This window comes from Myotis lucifugus, unplaced genomic scaffold (assembly GCF_000147115.1).
Source record: "Myotis lucifugus unplaced genomic scaffold, Myoluc2.0 scaffold_839, whole genome shotgun sequence".
Lineage (NCBI taxonomy): Eukaryota > Metazoa > Chordata > Mammalia > Chiroptera > Vespertilionidae > Myotis > Myotis lucifugus.
Window position 1 is genome coordinate 97702 of NW_005871887.1, and position 5904 is coordinate 103605.

The 5904-nt window shown below is 46.2% G+C and overlaps 1 protein-coding gene and 1 long non-coding RNA gene across 3 annotated transcripts in view; both read left to right on the forward strand.

Annotated features, from left to right (window-relative positions):
* Nucleotides 1-2542, forward strand: part of LOC111824048 — a 3765-nt gene extending 1223 nt beyond the window's left edge. Inside the window, exons 2-3 of one of the 2 annotated variants that reach the window (XR_002827149.1) lie at nt 160-299; nt 2301-2539. This is a non-coding gene — a long non-coding RNA (uncharacterized LOC111824048). Of the gene's footprint in view, nt 1-159; nt 300-2300 lie in introns of both variants that reach the window. The other variant, XR_002827150.1, reaches the window with a different exon arrangement.
* A 1924-nt stretch (nt 2543-4466) lies between these two features.
* LOC102423260 (zinc finger protein 432) overlaps nt 4467-5904 on the forward strand; it is a 53182-nt gene continuing 51744 nt past the window's right edge. The window contains exon 1 of the mRNA XM_023747328.1: nt 4467-4794. The gene's annotated coding sequence lies outside the window, so the exon portion shown is untranslated. The remainder of the gene's footprint in view (nt 4795-5904) is intronic.

Consider the following 5904-nt stretch of genomic DNA (forward strand, 5'->3'; position numbering starts at 1 on the left):
ACTGGAAGTTATGACTTGCACATATGGATTTTGGGGAACACAATTCAGCCCATATTTGTCCGTGGTATTTGTCAATAAATGCCATTCAAGTTTGGAAATTTATATCGGGCTAACTACTGGAGCTCACACGTCATCAGTAAACAGTGGTATCTTTTCCAGGTCTGACTATAGGGGGATATGGTCAATATCTGGGGAGGCCCATGTGTGTCTGTGGTTGAGAGGCTGAAGCTATGGAGGCCCAGGACCCCTGTGCTGCTGGGACAGACCCGATGAACGTTACTTTCCCTTCAGTCTTTCAAGTAAGTCTAAGTTCATTTTATATATATATATATATATATATACACACACACACACACACACACACACACATACACATATATACACATATATATGTATATATATATATATAATTTTATTTACTTAAATATATTTATATATCTACATATATAGTACTATATATGTATAGTTTTACTTCCTGAATGATGGGGGTGATAGAGCTGCTTTTGTTCTAATAAGGTGATTCCTTGATGGGGGCTGGTTACAAGAAAGACCAAGCTATAATTAGAAGCTTGGAACTTTTTAAAAAATATATTTTTATTGATTTCAGAGAGGAAGGGAGAGGGAGAAAGAGAGAGAAACATCAATGATGGGAGAGAATCACTGATTGGCTGCCTCCTGCACGCCCCACACTGGGGACTGAGCCTGAAATCTGGGCATGTGCCCTGACCGGGGAATCGAACCGTGACCTCCTGGTTCACAGGTCAACACTCAACCACTGAGCCCCGCCAGGAAGAAGTTTGGAACTTTCAACCTCATGCGCTATACTCTGGGGGAGGAAAAGGACCTAGAGAATTAGTTCATAATCAGTTATTCATTTAAATATATGTATATATGTAATCATTTGACTCTTACCATATATGAGATACATATAATAATAATAATCATTGGAATCTTATCTTTAAAATGTATCCATGAATGAAATAGGTAATTTTTTAATAAGTAAAGGCAACATATATGCATATACTTAATATTTATACATTATGTATATATTAGCAAACAAGGACGTTCCCTACTGTATTGCAGGTTCCCTCAGGGTTGATAATATGTGAGGAGGACTCTCAGCAAACTTGCTGTGCTCAGGGTTACATTTATCATAGAAAGGAAAGAGATTGAAATCAAAAGATAAAGGTAAAAGCTACACGCCCCAATGTGATTTAATGTGATTTAAGGTGGGGGCTATGGATCACATGGTATCACATGGAAATTGGAGGGGCTGGGGATTAAGGCACAGGGGTGTCCTACCGGGATCACATGATTGAGTCCCAATAAAGATTGGACATCAGTTTCAGGTGGGCTTCCCCGGTTGGCAGAACTCCCCACCTACTGCCTGTGCCGCCCGAGAGAGGAACAAGGCCCATGACGCCCTTGGGGAGGACAGCTGGACGCTGCCCTTTGTGCCTCTTCTCTGGGCTGATGCTAATCTCTAGCTTTGAACTAGTAATGAACCCCAACTATTTTGGATAATTTCTAGTGCACTGATTATCCCTTTCAATACCTCTAATGTGCTTTTTTAAAATATATATTTTTTTATTGATTTCAGAAAAGAAGGGAGAGGGGGAGAAGGAGATAGAAACATCAATGATGAGAGAGAATCATTGATCGGCTGCCCCCTGCACGCTCCACACTGGGGATTGAGCCCGCAACCTAGGCACGTGCCCTGACTGGGCATCGAACTGTAACTTCCTGGTTTATAGGTTGACGCTCAACCGCTGAGCCATGCGGGCCAGGCTAATGTGCTTTTAACGTGCATGTGTATGCACCTGATTGTCTCTTTAGTTTCCTTTTCTTTAGACATATTAAAATATTTTATTCCTTACAACATTTTAAACCCACTTATTAAACATGTCGTATTTGAATAACTGTTGTCTCTGCCACCATTCTGATCCACCAAGCCTGGGAAGGCCCTTAATTAATTGTGATACTGTGTTTTATTAATCTTTATATCACCCACATATGTATCCTGTTTGGCCAATTGGTGCACATATACAGATGTATGATTGATGGTTAGCTACAGGATGTAATGGCTGTGCATTATAGAAATATCTAATTTGTTGAAGACTGAATTATAATAGAATATTCTAATAGTACTTTCCTTCATTCCTACAAATATTTTTAATTTTTTTTTTTTTACTTTTTAAACTGTTTGTACTGATGCAGCCTGTATGGTGAAAATAAGCAGAATGACTTCCTTTACATTCCTTCTGTATGTCAATAAAAGCGAAACACTTCCAATTAAACAGGACCATGTTAATACGGGAATTGAAGATGTGGCTTTGGACTTCACCTGGGAGGAATGGCAGCTTCTGGACCCGATTAGGACCTGTACAGGGACGTGATGTTGAGAACTACAGCCACCTGTCAGTGGGTGAGGACAGCTCCCCTGTGTCACTCAGAGGGTCCCCGGTCAGTGGCCTCTCCTCCTAGCTGCTTCAGAGTCTCTGTAGTGCTCTCAAGTGATAGATTCTCAGACCCCTCTCTGGCTCCAGACAAGAGTATATCATGTTCCCTCTCCTGAGAGAAAAGCCTCCACTTTGCAGATGTGAAACTGTAGAATCCTTCAAATGTAGCATTTTCCCATCTTGACCTCCTAGCCCAATGTCATGTGTCAGTCTTCTGTCATTTCCTATGAACAGGGTATCAAGCCAGCAAACCAAACACATTCTTCAAGCTGAAATGAGGGGAAGAACCCTGGACAATGGAAGACAAAACCCACAGTGGAACCTGTCCAGGTGAGAACCAGCAAGACAGGCGGCCAGGGAAGGCATATTCTAGGCCAGTGGTTCTCAACCTTGGCTGCACGTTAGAATCACCTGGGAATCTTTTTAAAATCCTGATTTCTGGGCCTCATCCTCCAGAAATTCTGTTTCTTTGTTATGGGGTGAAGCCACAACATTAGTAACAAAGAAACGGAATTTCCGGAGGATGAGGCCCAGAAATCAGGATTTTAAAAAGATTCCCAGGTGATTCTAATGTGCAGCCAAGGTTGAGAACCACTGAAGTAGATGAACCTGATATCAGTGCCACAGACCGCCTTCTCAGGATCTCGGGTGCCTCCTGGTGAGGAGGGAGTATTCTAGCTCAGAGCTGCAGCCACTAGAAATGGGTATCAGGCCTGCAAATGGCTGGCAAAGACCTCTTGCTGAGGTGATACAGGTGCATACGACTGTGGGAGATTCAGTTCTTTGAGGTCGTTTTATTTTTTGCATGTTCCTAGAAGTTCCATTTGCAATATCCAAAAAACAACCACCTGGAAGCAACCTAAAAGTCCCACTGATAAACAATTAAACACATTTTGGACTACCCGTACAGTGGAATATTGAGCAAAAAGAGGAACAAACTTATGGATACTTCAAAACAATTATGTTGCCCTGACTCCGGTGGTCAGCAAACTCATTAGTCAACAGAGCCAAATATCAACAGTACAACGATTGAAATTTCTTTGAGAGCCAAATTTTTTAAACTTAAACTATATAGGTAGGTACATTGTTATTAACTTAATTAGGGTACTCCTAAGGCTTAGGAAGAGCCACACTCAAGGGGCCAAAGAGCCGCATGTGGCTCGCGAGCCGCAGTTTGCTGACCACGGCCCTAACTGGTTTGACTCAGTGGATAGAGCCTCCGCCTGCGGACTGAAGGGTCCTGGGTTCGATTCCAGTCAGAGGCATGTACCTTGGTTGCAGGCACATCCCCAGTGGGGAGTGTGCAGGAGGCAGCTGATCGATGTTTCTCATTGTTGTTTCTAACTCTCTATCCCTCTCCCTTCGTCTCTGTAAAAATTCAATAATAAAAAAAATTATGTCGTGTGAAAGAAGGCAGATAAAAAGAGTTCATACAGTAAGAGTCTGTTCATAAAATACAGACTAATCTGTGGTGACAAGGCAGTTGGGTGCCTGCTTAGGATGTATGGAGCATGTTCTGTGCTCGGGCGGTTAGAATGAGGCTGGAAAGAGCCTCCACGTCCTTGCTTTCTGCTCACGTTGTGATCGCCGGCCCCCTGACCGCCTTACTTTCCACACCTGGTTCCTCCTCCACATGCACCGCCACCTGCCGGCTGCGCGCTGAGCCCCGAGGCCCTCCGCTCTGTACGGACACCGCACTCCCCCAAGATGGCCGCGCCCACAGCGCCCCTGCCTCCCGGCGCCAACCCCACGCGGTTTTAGCGCCCCGCCGGCTTTTTCGTCAAACGAGCTTACGTTTTTATGCGGCCTCTAAATCTCTTCGCAATTAGGCTAGTGGCTGAGGTGTCCAGAAGTTATTTTCCTTTTGCACCGAGCTGAGGCGTAACGGCCGCTCGGAAGGTACGCGGGGCCCTTTTGGTCCTGATGGGCTCCGGCCTTTGGAAAATAGGCTTCGTTCACTGTCCCCTCCAACAAATGAATTTACCGCCACGTCATGGGCCTTCTGTGACCTCAGGCCTCCGAAAACCTCTCCACATTCCTAGCAGGGCTGACGGGCCGGCCGCTGAGCAAAAGCCTGTACGTCAGGTGTGCAAAGATGGCGGCCCCCAGGGTGCCGAGGCGACGGCGGCGCGGGTACATTACGTCATAGGGAAACGCCAGGAACCCGTATTCCGTTCTCCATAGAAACGCAGCAGAAACCCCTCGCGCCTTCGCCGGACATTCAGGAGCCGAGGCCAGAAGGGAGAAGTTTAGGGAAGTGAGTGAGGCCTCCAGAGGTCGCTGCGGGCCCCGGAGGGAGTCCGGTCCGTGCGTGGGTGTGTCTGGCGGCTGCTGGGTGGGTGGCAGCCCCTGTGAGTCGGTGAAGGTAGCGCCGGGCGGGGAGCACGGAGGGATCTCCTGGGTGTCTGTGAACGGGGTGTCTTTGGGGTCGGTCGTGGGGGGGTCGTCGCTGGTGGTCAGATCAACGACCGAGAGGTCAGGGTTCAGGGTCTTCGCGGGCCACTGCCTGCAGGTGACTGACAGCTCGCGGGCTGGAGTTTGTCAATGACACGGCGTCCCGTCCGGGTCCGGCTCTGTAGTAACTCGGAGCCGGTGATGCAGGAATCGTTAAGGGAGGTCAGTGTACGCGGGCATCTGGTCTGGTTTGGGTATTAACCCCGTGGCGAGGGGGGGAGGGGGTTAGGAGGGGGCGCACTGTCTTCTGTGCTGAGATGTGTGACGGCCAAAGGCTTGGAGGCTCAGGCTCCTGGACCAAGTCTCTCCACCACATCATCCCCTTCCTTTCAACCCACAGAAACGAAAGTTTTGGGGGTAGGTGAACCATTCAGCACATTTAAAATTAATAAGATTTTCATTTAAGAGTCTGTTTTCATCCTCCTCCTGCAAGTTTACTGTAAATTTGCTTTTAGGTTCTATGTATGAATATACAACAGCTATTTTCTCAGTACTTACCTTTTTTAATTCTTTTAAAAATTTGTATTTATAGCTTCTATTCCATCTCTCTCCTTTTTCCCTGTGTTCGTTGTTCCTCAATGAAGTGTGTATATAAACAAGGTATATAAAGACTTTTTAAAAGTTTTTATGATTTTTAAAAATGTATTTTTAGATATATTTTTTATTGATTTCAGAGAGGAAGGGAGAGGGAGAGAGAGATAGAAACAGCAATGATGAGAGGGAATTACTGATTGGCCGCCTCCTGCACCCCCCACATGAGATCAAGCCCCCAACCCCAGGCAACAAGCTAATGACCAGGAATGGAACCGTGACCTCCCGATTCATAGGTTGACACTCAACCACTGAGCCACGCCAGCTGGGCACAGCGGTTCTCAACCTGTGGGTCGCGAACCCTTTAGCGGTCGAACGACCCTTTCACAGGGGTCGCCTAAGACCATCCTGCATATCAGATATTTACATTATGATTCATAACAGTAGCAACATTACAGTT